Source organism: Prionailurus viverrinus, chromosome C2, assembly GCF_022837055.1.
Source record: "Prionailurus viverrinus isolate Anna chromosome C2, UM_Priviv_1.0, whole genome shotgun sequence".
Lineage (NCBI taxonomy): Eukaryota > Metazoa > Chordata > Mammalia > Carnivora > Felidae > Prionailurus > Prionailurus viverrinus.
In genome coordinates this window covers 86,647,223-86,665,623 of record NC_062569.1, presented here as the reverse complement: position 1 = coordinate 86,665,623, position 18,401 = coordinate 86,647,223, and the positions used below count along the sequence as shown (strand labels likewise).

General features: G+C 35.7%; 1 protein-coding gene across 10 annotated transcripts in view; it reads right to left on the bottom strand.

The window, feature by feature from the left end:
* The window catches only part of DLG1 (discs large MAGUK scaffold protein 1), a 285,749-nt gene that overhangs the window by 247,059 nt on the left and 20,289 nt on the right, over positions 1–18,401 (bottom strand). The gene's annotated exons all lie outside the window — the stretch shown is intronic.

Sequence of the window (18,401 nt, the reverse complement as noted above, 5' to 3'; positions counted from 1 at the left end):
AAAATACCCCATTTTCCCAGTAAAAACTATTTAAAACAGTTTTGCCAGATCAAATATAAGCTTATAAGAATATAAATTTTTTTTAATGTTTATTTATTTTTGATACAGAGAGAGAGCATGAATGGGGAGGGCCAGAGAGAGAGGGAGACACAGAATCTGAAGCAGGTTTTAGGCTCTGAGCTGTCAGCACAGAGCCCAACACAGGGCTCGAACTCACAGACCATGATTATCATGACCTGAGCCGAAGTCAGACACTTAACTGACTGAGCCACCCAGGCGCCCCAAGTCAGACACTTAACTGACTGAGCCACCCAGGCGCCCCTAAGCTTATATGAATATAAATAACCAAATATCCATTTTAAATTGACTCAATTAATACATACATTTAACAACACATATTATTAAAATAATATGTTGAAAATATTTTATTCCACTCACACACTAAGAAAACAATTACAGTCAAAGTCTTCATATTCACCTTAAATGTTAGGGTCATCATTATATACTTGTTGAATCACCTAATTATTCTTACCTCAATATCAATTTCACTTCTAAGTTGTTTAGATGCTGCACTTTTTTGGTTGGTTGTTTTATTTTAGAGAGAGAGAGAGAGAAGAGGGGAGAGGGGCAGAGGGAGAGAGAGTCTTAAGCAGGCTCCACGCTTAGTGTGGAGCCCAATGCAGGGCTCAATCCCCTGACCCTGAAATCATGACCAGAGCTGAAATCAAGACTCAGACTCTTGGGGTGCCTGGGTGGCTCCGCAGGTTAAGCCTACCCAGTTTTGGCTCAGGTCATGATCTCACAGTTAGTGAGTTCAAGCCCCACACTGGTTTCTGTGCTGAGGGTGTGGAGCCTGCTTGAGATTTTCTCTCTCTCTCTCTCTCTCTCTCTCTCTCTCTCTCTCTCTCCTTCTCTCTGCCCCTCCTGCGTGCTCTCTCGCTCTCAAAATAAATAAATAAACAAACTTAAAAAAAAAAAAGAGATGCTCAATTGACTGAGCTACCCAGGTGCCCCTAGATGCTGCATTTTTTTAGTTCGTGTATTAAATGTCACCTGATATTTTATCTCAAATCACTATTAGTACTAATTCACATAATAGACAATTTCTTCCATTTGTTCTGTAAGTACCCATTATAATCTTTATTATATAACCACTTACTAATACTCATCAGTGTACCTTTTATTTTTTCATGTCATTCTTTAGAAAGAGAGCATGAGCAGGGGAGAGGCATAGGGAGAGAGAAAAAGAGGGAGAGAGAAAAAGAGGGAGAGAGAAAAAGAGGGAGAGGGAGAGGGAGAGGGAGAGGGAGAGGGAGAGGGAGAGGGAGAATGAATCTCAAGCAGTCTCCACACTCAGCATGGAACCTGATGTGGGGCTTGATCCCACGCTCCTGGGATCATGACCTGAGCCGAAATCAAGAGTTGGATGCCTAACCAACTGAGCCACCCAGGTGCCCCAAGTATACTTTCTAATCTTTCAAAAAGAACTTGTATATAATATCCAACACTTGACAATTTTTAAGGTCATATTCAACCATGATTATTTAATCTGTGTTTAATTCTACACTCGCTGCATCTTCTATAAACACCCAAACTTGCACTAAGGGCATTTCAAGCCAATGTGTTCTTAAACAGTCATTTGTGTGATAAATAATTTAGAAATTACCCTGTAATAGGAGTAACTTTAGAAGGTCTCAAATATAAGCCTTTTGGGATGGCCACACCTCAATATTCAGGCACACAAGATAATTAATAGTACTTTAGAATACCAACAGCTTTCTATATATATGCAATGGTTTCCAACCAGGACAGAACTCTCCTGCCTTAAAACTAGAGAACTAGACAAACAAGAAAAAAATGATTTTTAGATATTGAACAAAGACTGAGCAAAAACAGTGATCCTTGTGAGAAGAAAAACAAATGAAGTGAGTCCCATAAATGGACCCAGTTACTGCCTGGAAAAGGTTTCCAGGCTGCAGCAGAGGGAGTTGGATAAATAAAGAAAGCCCAACAATCTAAGGTAAGGAGAAAGATGAGAACTCAGGAAATCCGGGGTGTCTAAAATTCACAGGTAAGAGTACCAGGGAGAAGAGAGCTCCATAGAGAGAGCTTCACAGATCTGGATAATCCTCCTCTTCAGATTATTTCTGATCAGTCATACATACAAGGAAACGTGGGGAAAAAACCTTGGAAAGAAGCAAGTAGAACAATTCCCAGAACTCTCACAGGGCCAAGAACAATGGAAAAACTCCTAATATACAGGGCTGGGTCAAGTAGTCAGAAAAGTATTGGCACACCTCATTTTATTGCACTTTGTTTTATTGTGCTCCACAGAGACTGTGTGTGTTTTGTTTTTCCAAACTGAAGGTTTGTGGCAACTCTGCATCAAGTAAGTCTATTGGTGCCATTTTCCCACTAGCATTTGCTCACTTCATATCTCTGTGTCACATTTTGGTAATTCTAGCAATATTTTAAACTTTATTATTATATTTGTTACGGTGAACTGTGATCAGTGATCTTTGGTGCTACTACTGTAATTGTTTAGGGGCACCACAAACTGTACCCATATAAGACAGCAAAGTGAATCAATGTTGTGTGTGTTCTGACTGTTCCACTGACCAGCTGTTCCCCTCCTCCACCTCTCTCCCTCCTCTTGGGCCTCCCTATTCCCTGAGACACAACAATACTGAAATTAAGCTCATTGATAACCCAATAATGACCTCTAAGTGTTCAAGTGAAAGGAAGAATCATACATCTCTCCTTTAAATCAAAGCTAAAAATGACTAAGCTTAGTGAGGAAGGCATATTGAAAGTGAGACAGGCTGAAAGCTAGACCTCCTGTGCCAAACAGCCAAGTTGTGAATGCAAAGGAAAAGTTCTTGAAGGAAATGAAAAGTGCTACTCTAATGAATGCATGAATGAGAAGAGAGCAAAACAGCCTTATTGCTGATACGGAGAAAGTTTTAGTGGTCTGGACAAAAAAGCAAATTAGATACAACATTCCCTTAATCCAAAACCTAATCCAGAGTAAAGCCCTAACTCTCTTCAATTCTGTGAAGGCTGAGAGAGGTGAGTAAGCTGCAGAAGAGAAGTTTGAAGCTAGCAGAGGTTGGTTCATGAGGTTTAAGGAAAAAAACTGTCTGCATAATATAAGTGCAAGGTGAAGCAGCAAGTATGGATATGCAGCAAGTATGCTGCAGAAGCTGCAGCAAGTTATCCAGATCTAGGTAACATAATTCATGAAGGTGGCTATACAAAACAACAGATGTTCAATGTAAATGACACAGCCTTCTATTGCAAGAAGATGCCATCTAAGACTTTTCATAGCTAGAGAGGAGAAGTCAATGCCTGGATTCAAAGCTTCAAAGGACAGGGTGATTCTCTTGTTCAGGGCTAACGCATCTGATAACTTGAAGTTGAAGCTAATGCTCATTTGCCATAATTCTGAAAGGCCCTGAAAATCTAGGACCTTTCAGAATTATGCTAAATCTACTCTGTGCTCTGTAAGTGAAATAATAAAACCTGGATGACAGCATATCTTTTAACATCATGGTTTACTCCATATTTTAAGACCACTGTTGAGACCTACTGCTCAGAAAAAAGACTCCTTACTGCTCACTGACAAAGCACCTGGTCACCCAACAGCTCTCTCTGATGGAAATGTACACCTGCTAACACAACATCCATTCTGTAGTCTATGAATCAAATAGTAATTTTGGTTTTCATGTCTTATTAAGAAATGTATTTTGTAAGGCTATGGCTGCCATTGATAGTGCTCCTCTGATGGATCTGAGCAAAGTAAACTGAAAACTTTCTGGAAAGGATTCACCATTTTAGATGCCATTAAGAACATTTGTGGCACGAGAAAAACATTCTTCATGGGAAGAGTTCAAAATATGAACATTAAGAGGAGTTTAGAGGAAGTTTATTCCAACCTTCATGGATGATTTTGAGGGTTCAAGACTTCAGTAGAGAAAGTAATGCGATGGAAACAGCAAGAGAACTAGAATTACAACTGAGCCCGAAGATAGGACTGAATTGTTACAATTCAGTAACAAAATTCATGACAAAATTTTAATGGATGAAAAGTTGCGGTCCAAAATGTAACACACACAGAAAGGACTTGAAAAAAAAAAAAAAAGGTTCTTTATCCTTTGCTACATTGATAAATTACTAATGAGTATGTAACATTTTAATATAAAAATTCTTTATTTTTAAAACCTACCATTTACTAAACACTTAACATGTGTATCAGACTCTGATCTAAGTTTTAAGTACATTATCCCATTTCATACTTACAAGTACCATATGAGGTTAAGTAATTTGCTCTCCATTATACAATGCAGTGTAACAGATCTCAACATACAGAATCAGAAAGTGAAATTACAGAATATATATATATATAGTTCTCATTTTCAATATATATGTATGAGCTAAGTAATAGATTAACATATAGGATTAGCTGAACAAATATATATCAAATGGTTAAAAGAGATTATCTCAGAGAAAGAATGTTAAAAAAAAAAAAGACTGAATTTAAATAACGTGCATTTTTCTGTATATGTATGTTTTAAGATATGCCTGAATTATTTTGGTAATCAGAGATTTTTCTTTAAGGTAAATAACTGAAAATGAAAGAGAGCAGTTACTGTGGAAAAAGGAGTGTAAGAAGTCAGGTTACAGTGGATTAAGAATGAGAAGTGAAGGGGGTACCTGGGTGGCTCAGTAAGTTAAGCATCTGACTTAGCCCATGTCAAGCTCTGTGATGACAGCTCAGAGCCTGAAGCCTACATCGGATTCTGTGTCTCCCTCTCTCTGCCCCTCCCCTACTTTCTCTCCCTGTCTCTCCCTCTCTCTTTCTGTCTCTCTCTCTCTCTCTCTCTCACACACACACACACACACACACACACACACAAATAAACATTTTTAAAAAAGAATGAGAGTGAAGAAAGAAAAAAGGTAAACTACTTTTTCAAGAAGCTTAGCTATGAAGAGAAGGTATGCTATCAGATCCTACGAAGAATCACTTTTTTCTGTTTTTCTTTTAGTGGAATCTTTGAATATATTTATAGGATAAAGAAAGGTACCAAGGTTCAAGGAAGAGAAAGAGGTTATAAATATCAAATGAGGAGAAAGAGAATGAGATTCCAAAGAAAAAAGATCAAGAGCACAACAGAAGCTGTCATTAAAGGATCAAGGGCATAATAGAAACTGTTAGTATTAATTCTCTGAGGTGACTTTCACATAATTGAAAACATACTTTTATAAAGTTAGGAATTTTTACAAGCATGTATCACTCTGACAATCCAAAGGGGGTGGGGGGGGCTAAGAGCACATGAAGGGATATCATTGTTCTAATACTGAAGATAGTAATGGATGCCAACACAGATACAGAACAATCAAAGTTACCTAAATCAGCTACTGAAAACATTACAGAATCAAAACTCGTAAATCTAAGACATACTGGGAGGCCTTCCTGCAGCATATAAATCTATAACCACTGTGGCATACCTAAGCTTTAACAAGTTTTCTTCTAGATTAACATCTTGGCATAATATGGCAACCGTTTCACTTCTTACATGGTGTTTCTTTACATTTCACTTCCATTACAAAGTTACTCATTTGGGAGTACGTCCTTCAGTTTTAGTACTAACAACTATGGTTTAAATGCTGGAATAGGACCGCCCTAAGCTATAAACATAAAAATATAAAAGATTATGTAATAGTGAATGTAAAATAACAGCAGAGCGGTCATCAAAATCACCTGCAGACATCTCATGTATAATTCACTTAGTATACCTATGAATTTTGGACTTGATGACATTTTTTAATTACAGGGGTTTTGCATAGGGGTTGTGCATTATTTCAAAAGTTGTATATTTGTTATTTTTATAACATACCCCTTAAAAATTGGAATGAGACAACACTGTAAATTTGGTGATGGGAAGAGTGAATTAGAGTTCAGGCTAGCATCTCTGTGATGTATTGTCTCTGAGACAGAGCTGTCTGCTAGAAAAACAGAGCATCAAGAAAAAGGATAAGAACCTTGAGTTCAATGATAAAGGAAATAGGAAAAGACACTGACCATCAATACATCTGATTATTACTTCACAGGCAGGGATTCAAAATTTTAATAGTTCATAAAATTATAAAATTTTGTCAGCTGTCTTCCAAAGTCCATAGTATGAATTGAAGCAGAGGTCTGCTTCAGGGATACAGAATTATAGGCTAGGTGGCACCAAAGATCAAAAATGTACTGAGTTTGGGGGTGCCTGGGTGGCTCAGTCAGTTAATCCGGCTGACTTCGGCTCAGGTCATGACCTCAGGGTTTGTGTTCAGCGCAGGGCCTGCTTTAGATCTTCTGTCCCGCCCCTCCCCCATTCACACACACTAAGATAAAAATAAATATTAAAAAATGTACTCAATTTAGGGGCACCTGGGTGGCTCAGCAGGTTAAGCATAGGACTACTGATTTCAGCTTAGGTCATAATCTCACAGTTCCTGAGATCTAGCTCCACATCATGCTCTGTGCTGACAGCATGGAGCCTGCTTGGGATTCCCTCTCCCCCGCTCTCTCTCTGGCCCTTCCTCGCTCATGCATTCTCTCTCTAAAAATAAATAAACATTTCTTTTTAATGTACTGAATTTGAATATGGACTGGCAGAATTATAGAGATAATGGCATTATAACAATTTTAAATTTCTTCACTCTGATAACTGTATACTAGGTGTTTTTAGATATAGTCATATAAAATAAAGAAAATAAGTTATTTTAAGAAAAATATCCTTGTTTATAGGCAATACATGAAGTATTTAAGGATAAATGATTCATGACGCCTGCAATTTGCTCTCAAATGGGTCAGCAAAAATAAGTTTATGTATATGTGTGTGTGTGTGTGTACATACACAAGGCAAGCAAAGTGACAAATCACAGTTTACTTTACAGTTCTTGCAATTTTTCCGTTGATAATTTTTTTTTCAAAATACTAAATTTTTTAAACAACCAGAGACTTAAACAGAGCCCAAATAACAGTAAAATATAAGCCCATAAGAAAGGTACAAAGTGCTACAGGCATTCAGAAGAGATGAGTTTCAGCTAAAAGATGGGTTGAACACTTCACATGGAACGTTTCTGAGCTAGGCCATGCCAGACAGAGTAAGATAAGGACACTGCAGTTGAAAGGAATGGCAGTGTTGGTAGTGTTCACATAACTTCAAATGTTCTTATCAAGGAAATAGGAGTTGAGCAATTATTTTCTTTAAAAAAAGAATAAAGCAAATGAGATTACTATTTTAAAATTTTCCTTTTCATTCTTCCTCAAAACAAACCAAAACAGCTGTTTACTGTAACAGCTAACAGAAACTACCAGTCTAACTGAACAGTATTTAATTCTATCTTTCAGAGAAAAATAAGGCAGTGAATACTGATATGTATTCCCAATTCATGATGTAAAACCAACAACTAAAAACCTTAAAAATTAATGAAAACCTTAACTAGAACTTATCTGTCCATTCTTACAATCTAATGAGCTTTAGAAATGTTACTTACTGTAAACTAAAGACATAGCTCTCAACAATGAAGTGGTTTTAAGAAAATTGAAAGAGTGTTAAATGACTAAAAATAAAATAACTCTTGCTTTCTGGGTCTTCCTTTTAGCAAAACTTCTAAAAACTAAATTTAAAAGACCACCTTCTTTCAGATAAGAGATTAAAATAAGTATTTTTAATCAGTCTAATGTCTATTATCAGAAAAAGATCTTAGAATAAAATGCCCAAATTTTCCTTTTTTTTTTTTTTTTTTTTTTAGCCCAAATTTCCTTAATGGCTAAATACAGTTAAATAACTGGCTCTATGGTTCACTTCAGCAGTTGGTAATTACAAAAATCAGAAGCAGGCCAAATGCCTATCAAAAAAGACATATCTATACAGGAATACCAGGCAGCAATCAATAAGACCGCGGCAAATATGGCTAATACGGAAAGATAGCTAAAACATTAAGACATGCTGAAACACAAAGCTGTAAAAACACAAGCTAAAAACAGTATATTAGTATAATATGACTATTTTAAAAATCAGTCCCAGAAATATGCAAAGAAAAACATGGTAGATTATACCAAACCATTTTCAGAAGCTCCTGTGCAGGGAGGGATTTCATTTTCTTATGTCAAATAGTTCTGCAAATTTTTTGTAACAAACTTCCTTGTTATGTTTCTATCTCTAATTAGTTCCTTCTTTCCTTATTTTATTTCCTTCATTGTGATACTTTCACTTATCTAGGCAACAAGTCCAAGTACCAAGAAAGTTATTAAATACAGAAACATGTGCCTTGAAGCTGAACTACTGAGTTCTAATCTGGTTTTCTACATGGTAATAATGTAAGTTTGGGCAGTCAAAACATCCCTGAACTATATATAGTTTGCTGAATTCTCAAGTGAGTATTAGCTCCAAATACAAAAGACCAAACCCTAGCTTACCTCATATACATCAGGAGACTATAACAAGAATCCATGCTCTTATGACATCTCAAAACATTATCTATCATGTATGTGAGTGTGTCCTTTAAAACTATGCAGTTTGAAAATAATGTTATAAGTATTATCCATTCTTATGGAGTATGTGTGAGTTTTTTAAGACAGGAAGAAAGAATACATCATATAGTTTTAAAATATTAATACCATAATGGGTCGTTAAACCAGTGATGTTTCTCAAATTTTATTTTACCAGTTCTGGGACAAAAGGCTAAAGTTGGTAGACTGTCACCTGCCTCTATATTCTCTTACCTCTCAAAGATAATGCCTCAAAGAAAAGGCAATCACATGGAACAGAGAAAGAGAAGCCATTATTGCTGGCTGATTCTAGTTCTAAGGCAGTGAAAGTTCAAAATGAACTTGGAAAAACTGTGCTAGAGAACAAGGACGTGCTCAAAAACCAATGCAGCATGTCAAAAGGACACAGAGGGATCCGGATCTCTTCAAGGGATCATCCCAATCCCTGGCACAATGTGAGTATCCAAAGAATAACTGAAATGGCCTGTAAACATTGCATAAGTAAACTCTCAGTCACTAAATTAGTGATAATTTTTTTAAAAAAATAGAGTAACAAAAAAGGGAAAAACTTACTAGCCAATTTTGAAAGGAAATACTGCACAAACTTTACTAGCATTAAAACAAAATACAAGCTTTACCCTGCCCATCTTTTTCTTTCCTCTTTAAATGACATTAACTTTTTGAAGCGATCATGCCAGTTGCCTTACAGAATACCACATATTCTATACTTGTTTTTTGTTTCCTGATGTTGCTTAAGTCCTCCCACGAAGTCCTGTATTTCTGTAACAGGAAGTTAGATGTAAACATTGATTATACTCATTTTTGATAAACAGACTTCATAATGATATATTGAATTTCATACTGCATCGCACCAGGAAGCACATAGTATCATATCAGGTTGTTGCACTTGTGATGAAAACTTAAAGGTGGCAACCTCCAGATCTTCCAGATCAACCTCCAGATCTTAAGTATCTGTAGGTGGGTACTTCAGCAACTTGAGTAAATTTTTACCTGACTGACCCATTAATGATCCTTCCCTGAATCACTCATTTCATCAGACGTTTCAAAATATTGATTCACCACACCCCCATTTTATCATTCCATTTGTATTTATTAGCTGGTATTCTTCTGTAAAAGATACTTTTCCCTTTCAACTAGAAATGAAACTTTGTTACTCTTACAAAGGCAGGGCAGAGCTAATATATTTGGAGACAGCTGTAAAAGTGAATTCGAGAGAAAATAAAATAATTATTATGAATTGTTAGGTGTGATAACAGTACTAGGGTTGTTTACACAGGAGGATGTTTGACTATTCTTGGTCATAGGAGATGTGTGCCAAAGTTTTCATAGTTTAAGAGCTGGATGTCTGCAACTGATTTTCAGATAATTTCCCAAAAATATACATACATAGAAAAAGCAAATATGACAAAATGTTAGTAATTGTTGACCCTATGGATATTTGGATATTTGCTGTATTATAATGGGTGTTGTACTATTCCCTTGATTTTACTAGACATGGAAGATTTCTATGATAAACAGTCAGAAAAATATATAATCACCTTTAGCCTACTACTTAATTACAATATGGAAAGAACCACAATTCTCACTTCATTTGAAAAATATTTACTGAACAGCTACCACATGCAAATACTACATTTAGTAAATAAGACAGTACCTAACCTCAAGGACTCCAAATAACACAAAATAATATATATTTCAGCATTTAATCATAACAGTGATGAGTATAATCAAGCAGAGGCAGAAAGTGTTATAATAGAGGCTTGATAAATTTCTTTACCAAGAAAGCCTTCTATTCAGGAAGTGACCTCTTAGTCATCCTTAATTCTTTTATTGTGATCTCCATCTTACTCTCCCAACCCATTTCCAATCTGTCCCAAATCCCTGTGCTCTACATTTTAAAATATCCGTAATTCATCCACTTAGCACCTCCATTATCACCACTTTGGTTAACGCCTACATGCATCCTTAACTGGATCACCAAAACAGACTCTTAACAGGTCTCCTGCTTCTACTCTTACCAAAGACTATTTTCAACAAAACAGCAGAAGTGATACTTTTAAAGGTTACGTTAAATAACATCACTCCTTCGCCCCAGACCCAGCAAAAGCTTTACATGATCTGCCTTTGCCTTACCTTTGACCTCATCTCTCACCACTCTTTCCTGTACTCACTCTGCTCCAGCCACACTGGTCCTCTTGCTATTTCTCGTAAATTCCAGCCTTATGTCTTAGAGTCTGCACTCTACTTAGAGGAACTGGTTGTTCCTCTAAATAGCTGCATCAACTTCCAACTTGTACAAATATCACATTTTCAATAAAATACCCTACTAAAAAGTGCAAAGTACCCTGCAATGTACTTTGTGAAACTGCAAAGGAATCGGACATTCCTGATACCCTCACTCTATTCTCTTTTTTTCTTCTCATATCACTTATCACCTTCTAACATACTAGATAATTGATTAATTTATTGTTTATTACCTGCATTGCCACTAGAATGTAAGTAAGCTCCATGAAGACAGGGAACTTTGCTTCTATTCAAGCTCCTTGTTCAAGGCATGATATATAGTAGGTGATCAATATTTGCTGAAAAACTGACATTTAAGATAAAAGGCTAAAAGTGAGCTGGAGATGGCAAGAAACAACTTCCTACGCAGAGGAATTATTATATGGGGGCCCTGAGCTACAAGGAACCAGTAGCCAAAGAATGAAAGACTTCTAAAAAATGAGTGGAAAACAGGCAGTGGTCAAGTAATTTACAACTTCTGAGTCTCATTTAGGGATCTCCCACTTTATTATGAAAGAAATGAAAAGCCAACGAAGGGTAATGACATGATATGCATTTTATAAAAATAATCTTCAAAAGGGACAAGTTTGAATGCAGATAGGTTGATTAAGGGGACCATTAGAATAATCTAGGCAAAAAATGAGGGTGGTTTAGACTGGAGTGCCAAGAATGGAGACACAGTAAAATGCTGATTCATGTGAAATATTGCAAACTGCAGTATGGATTACACGTGTAAATGTGAAAAGCAAAACTAAAAGTTTTTAACAAATAATAAAGTAGGACAACTTTATGACTTTGGAGCTGAAAACCATTTTAATAGGCACAAAGAGCATTAACCATAAGATATACTGAAAAGATATCATTTGGAAAAGCATGCCCCAGAGTGGGAAAAAATGTATGTTATTCATATATCCAACAAAGGAACCATATCTAGATAGAGAGACCTCCTAAAATCAGTAAGATGAAAGACAATCCAAAAAAAAAAAAAAAAAAAAAAAGGACAAGAAACTTAAGTAGACCATTCACAAAAGATAGCAAAATGAACAATAAACATATGAAAAGGTGTTTGTTAATCTTGTTAATGATAGGGAAAATGCAAATACCCATATGAAGTATGACTACACACCTACCAAAATGGTTAGTTAAAATTATTAATAAAAAGACTGACAATAACAAGTGTTGGCAAATAATGTGAAGCAACTGAAACTTGCACATACTGGCGGTAATTACAAAAAACAGGCATAATCACTTTGCAAAAGTGTTGTCATCATGCCCAAAACTAAACATATGCGCGTCATTTTCACGACTGGGTATATAAACAACAGAAATGCATACACAGGTACACCAAAAAATATACACACAGTTCTGCTATAACATTTTGAAAATGCAAATTTGTTCCAATGCAATGATGTGTTAGGGAACGATACTAGCATAACACAAATTTCATGTTTGTTTATGCTCAATCTTGTCCATGAGAAACACTAGGTGAGAACAGAAAATTGCACCCAGATCAAATGAACCACACAGAAATACACAAAATACACACATTTCAGCCTTCAGCTTTTCCTAAATGTTATGATTCATACCCATCCACACCTGTTGTGTCAACAACTGTTCATCCAATTTCAGGTAAATCCCTGGGCCAGCACTGCACAGTAACTCACAGGTTGCAACCCTGACACACACTCCCACAGCAAATAAGATTTATTTTCAAGATAAAATGCCATCTTTATTATAGTACTTATGTACTCCTTAACCATTTAACATGTGTGAAACTGTGCTACTATTTTTATTAGGATCTTATCTTTTTTTTTTTATATATGTCACCCACCAAGTTTTAAGCTTGGAGTCCCCAACTCTACATAAGCCTTGTGGTTTTTGTTTTTTTTTTTTAATTTTTTTTAACGTTTATTTATTTTTGAGACAGAAAGAGACAGAGCATGAACAGGGGAGGGGCAGAGAGAGAGGGAGACACAGAATCTGAAACAGGCTCCAGGCTCTGAGCTGTCAGCACAGAGCCCGACGCGGGGCTCGAACTCACGGACCGTGAGATCATGACCTGAGCCAAAGTCGGATACTTAACCGACCGAGCCACCCAGGCTCCCCAAGCCTTGTGGTTTTTATTGAACAACTTTGCACAGTGTAGTGATTGTTAAGAATGTATATGTTGTGCTATAACAGAACTGACTGTAAAAGAATGTTCAAAGCAGCACTAACCCAAAACTGGAAACAATACAAATACCCATCAATAGAATGGATAAATATACTGTAGTGTATCATACAATGGAATATTACACAGCACAGAGAATGAAAAAACTTCCACTTATGGATGAAATTATCAAATATAAGAAAAAAGAAGCTAGACACAAGAAAATATATACCATACACAATCTGTTAATAAATAGTTTTAGAAATGCAAAACTCATCTATGGTGATAGAAATCAGGATGGTCCTTTGAAGAAGAGGATATAGGTAGGGACTAGGAAAGGTACAAGGGAGATTTTTGGGGTACAGGTATATCTTTAACAAGAGATGTAATGTACATACCAGAAAATTCACCAAATTTTAAAATGTACAATTTACTGGTTTTTAGTATATTCAGAGTTGTACAACCATCATCGCTACGTAATTCTGGAACCCCATTAGCAGTCATTCCATTTTCTTTTTCTTGACCTAGTGTACTGACAATGCAGTAATTCATCAAGCTACACATTTGTGGTTTGTGCACTTTTATGTACAAATACTACCCACTACTTCAGTAATTTAAGTCAATGCTTAGAGGACTTCAGGTTAAACCTAGCAGACTGATTTTATAACTCTACAATCTCCTAAAATTCTACTTAAAGCAGATGGATTATTTTAAAGCATTAAATCAAAAGATCAAAGAGAAGGTAAAAAAAAGTTATCTTCCCTACTCCACTCAGTTAATTTCTTTCTGAAATGAACTCAGAAGGGCTGAAACAGGGCTTGGAGATAGCAGGGATAACTGAAAACAAATACATTACTGAAAACAGACTAAGTGTGTATTCTTCCAGATATACCTAACTTCTACGTTTTTTTTTTACAGTCATACTATACCTCCTGATATGCATACTATATACCTGATATGCAATCATTTAATAACATATAGATATATAAGCTATATTTTCATGCCTGCTATTTTATATTGCAGTAAGTGGCTGTAACATTACATGTTTATTCAATTTCCTTTTTTTAAATTACTTTTTAAAGTAATCTCTACACCCAATGTGGGGCTCAAATTCACGACCCTGAGATTAAGAGTTGGACGCTCTACTGACTGAGCCAGCCAGGCACCCCTATCCAGTTTCTTACTGATAATCATTTAGATTGTTTCCCTGTTGATTTTTATTAATATTACAAATAGTACTGCAATGAACATGCATATATATATATATATATCTGAATATATATTAATAATTTGTGTGAGTACATCTATAACATATGCTAAACCAAAGAATATGAATACTGTTGTCTTTCAGAAAGGTTGCACAACTGTACCTCCTACCCACAGTATAAGAGTTTCTGTTTCCTCACACTTAATTAATCTTTGACAATCAAACTAGTTAAAAAACACTTTATTAATTTGATATGCATGTTTTCAAAGTGAGGTTGAGCATCTCTTTATAGGCTTATCGGGGCACGTGTATTTCTTTTTCTCTAAACAATCCATTAACATCCTTTGGTCACTTTTCTATTGAATGTTGACGTTTTTCTTACTGATCTTTAAGAGGTTTTTTGAGTTGAGAAGGTTGGAAATTAGGCCTTTTTCATAAGTGTGGCAAGTTTTCCCCCAGCATATCCTTTCAGCATCTCAATTGTTTAATGCATCTTTCAAGATATAGAAGTTCTATAACCAAAGTTCAAACAATCAAACTTTGTGAGGTCCACAAAGAAATTCTACAAAGTCAGCATTCTTAACTTTTTCTTTTTTCTGGATTTTGTTTGTTGCCATGCTTAGGAAAGTTCTTCATAACCAAAAATCATTAAAATGTTATGGTTTCATTCTTTTTTTAAACCTTTGAATCTTTGATCTGCTTGCAATGTATTGTCAAAAACAGAACTGCCATAGACTGAATGTTTGTGTCCCAACCACCCACACCCACACACATACAAAATTCATACACTGAAATCCTCAACTCCAATGTGATGGTATTAGGATGTGGAGCCTTTGGGATGAGATTAGGCCATGAGCAAGGAACCTTTATGAATGGAATTAGTGTCCTTATAGAAGAGATTCCAGTGAGCTCCCTCACCCCTTCCTCAATGTGAGGACACAGTGAGAAGATGGTAAACTATGAACCAGGAAGTAAGCTTTCACTAGACGCTGAATCTACTGGTGACTTGATCTTGAACTTTCCAGCTTCCATAACTGTGAGAAATAAATTTGTGTTGTTTATAAAACACCCAATCTGTGGTATTCTGTTACAGCAACTCAAAAGGACTAAAACAGGATACTGCATCCTTTTCTGTTGGAACTTCTTATTAAATCAGGCAATTGCTCCTACTCTTGCATCCTGCTTCCTTTCAAATATTCTTCCTTACCATCTCTAAAATTCACTCTTATTTTAAAACAGATTTGTTTTCATAAAAATGACACATGCTCACTATTTGTAAAAAGTAATGGAGAAAAGTACTAAAAATAAAAAAATCCCCATCACCCAGAAACTATCATTAATATTAAGCAAACATTATTCCAAACAACTCACTAGGTATACATTCAAAGTAGGGGACATACATACCAAATAGAAAAAAGTTCTAAGACAATAGGATACTATCATGTCACTTTAAAAATAAACAGTATTATCATTTTACTACATCAGAAGAAACGAAGTTACAAGGGCACAAATTAACTGACAAATGAGGATTTGTCAAGTTAGAGCAGTTACCAACTGTAAAAACAACAAAAAGGACAAGAAAGAAAAATGAAAGAAAATGTCTTTACAAGACAAAGATTTTCACTTTAAGAGAGTAAGAGAAGCATGCCCTGGAAACTGCTCAATCTCAAATACTTTTTGCAAAAAAACAAAAAACAAACAAACCCTCTTTATGATAATCCTACAAAAGCGAACATAAAGTAAAAGAGACAAGATTGTGTTGCATGCAATTTTGTCAAAAAAGCACGATCTTACTTTTTAATCCAAGAATTAGTGAACAAGTGCAATAATAACCAAAATTTTGTACAAGACAAAGTATTTTCATAATTTTCATATTATGTTTCAAGTTACAGTCAAATAAAAACTTTCTCTACATTTGTTTTAATTTGGATCAGTGGATTCTCTTCAACTACAAAACAAGTAAGGTGAATTAAATGATCTAAGTCTCTTTTCAGTCCTAAACATGCCTCAAAGAGTCTCAAGAGATCACGTCAAAGGTCACTTAGCCAAGTTTTCTATCCAAATTAAGCATAAATAGATGCGGAACAGGGGAAAATACTTTCCTTCTCTTATGGCACTCTCAAAAAAAGTAGAAATTAAATTTCTAAATATCCCAGGCATTAAAAAAAAAAATCCTTATGACTGCCATCCATCAGTGTGTTTCAAAACCATTTACATTTTCAGACTAACATCCATCAGGGTATTCTGTCTTCTGCAAAGAGTACTTCCCTTTAACCAAACTTAGCTCACTCAAATTTGACACAGATTTTCCCCTTTTTAAAACAATCTAGGAGTGATGAACACACCTCCATATTCCTGTTACTAAGTCTATTCATGAATGGATATAAATTTCAAGCACAGTAGAGCATTTTCCATGTGCCAAGCCCTAAGCAACATTTTTAATCATATTCACTTCTCATCCATCTTCCTAATCAATAAGATCTGTCATATATAGTCAGAAAGTTCTTATTCTTCTGTTCTATTCTCCTGTTAACATGTCCATAATATACTTGTCAAGAGATGCAGAAACACCAGCACCACACACAGCATTTCTAGGTAGCAGTGCCTCATTTCATAAAAGTTGAAATTTTCCAGTACTATTTTTTAAAGATTTTTAAGTAATCTCGGGGCGCCTGGATGGCTCAGTCGGTTAAGTGTCTGACTTCGGCTCAAGTCATGATCTCATAGTTCTTGAGATCAACCCCAGAGTCCGGCTCTGTGCTGACAGCTCAGAGCCTGGAGCCTCCTTCAGATTCTCTGTCTCCCTCTCTATCTGCCCCTCCCCCTCTCGTACTTGGTTTCTCTCTCTGTCTCTGTCTCTCTCAAAAAATAAACGAACCTTAAAAAAATATTCAAAAAATCTATTTGGGATGGATCATAAGTACAAATGACACATCAACAAAAAGGAATGGAAACTGAAATGATCCAAGAGAAAGTGACAAAAAAAAAAAAAAAAAAGTATGCACAGATAACACTAGAATCTCTCCCTAATCAGAGAGAAACACATTAAGTTCAGGCCAGGATTAGTAAAAAGAACTCTGAATTGGATGTTAAGAGGTCTGAAATCCAAGGGTAGACTTGCCCAAACTAGCTGAATAGGCTGGGTCAAGTCATTCATTTTCTTCTGGATCTCAGTTTCCTAATCTTTAAAATAAAAAAAGAGGGATCAGATGTGCTCCCTCTTCTAAAATTTTACAATTCTATGTGACTTAATATAAAAAGGAAAACTTGGAAACTGTCTACTTCATTACCAAAGGGCTGTCTTGTTGCTGTCCACCACTACTTTTCCTTGATATATTACTAACCAAAGAGAGGCTGATTCAATTTTCCAGATACTTCTCTAATACAAACTAGAAGGAACTAGAATCAAATTCAGTCAGACAACCACTTTCAAATGACCGTTTCTCAGAAGGCTCATTACAAAATGCTTCATATCTCTGTTCTAACTCCACCAGCAATAGTGTATCATAACAAAAAAAAGAATATTACTAAACTAGTTTTTAAAACTTTAATAGACAGTTTTAACTACAGAAAAATGCAGAAACCAATGCTGACCTTAAGATTTACTGATTAGTCTTTTTTTTTTTTTTAACATTTATTTTTGAGAGAGAGGAGAGAGCACACACAAGCAGGACAGGGCCAGAAAGAGGGAGACAGATCTGAAGCAGGTTCCACTCGGTTAATGCAGAGCCCGACAGTGGCTTAAACTCATGAACCATAAGATCGTGACCTGAGCCAAAATCAAGAGTTGGCTGCTCAACTGACTGAGCCACCCAGGTGTCCCTACTGATTAGTCTTTAATCTTTACTTAGTCTTTACTAAGTTTTTAATAATCTTTAAGCCAAATAAAACAGAATATTTGGAGTAAATGTAGCAACTAAACTGCCCAGGACTACAAAACTATATTCTATGTCTCAAAAAGAAAAAAAATATATATATATATATCAGAGCAAAACCATCTTTCCAAAGTATGATTTTACTGAGGTCTCTCATGCAAAGTATTCTTTTAATAGTCTAAAGCAAGTATTTCAGGCCTCAAACCATTCACAGCATTTTAAGAAAAGGCACCAGAGATTCTGAGCTTTTCTCTTCAAAAATATTTGTAATCCTATGATACTTCCACATAATATCCATTTTAATTAAACGAAAAAACAAAA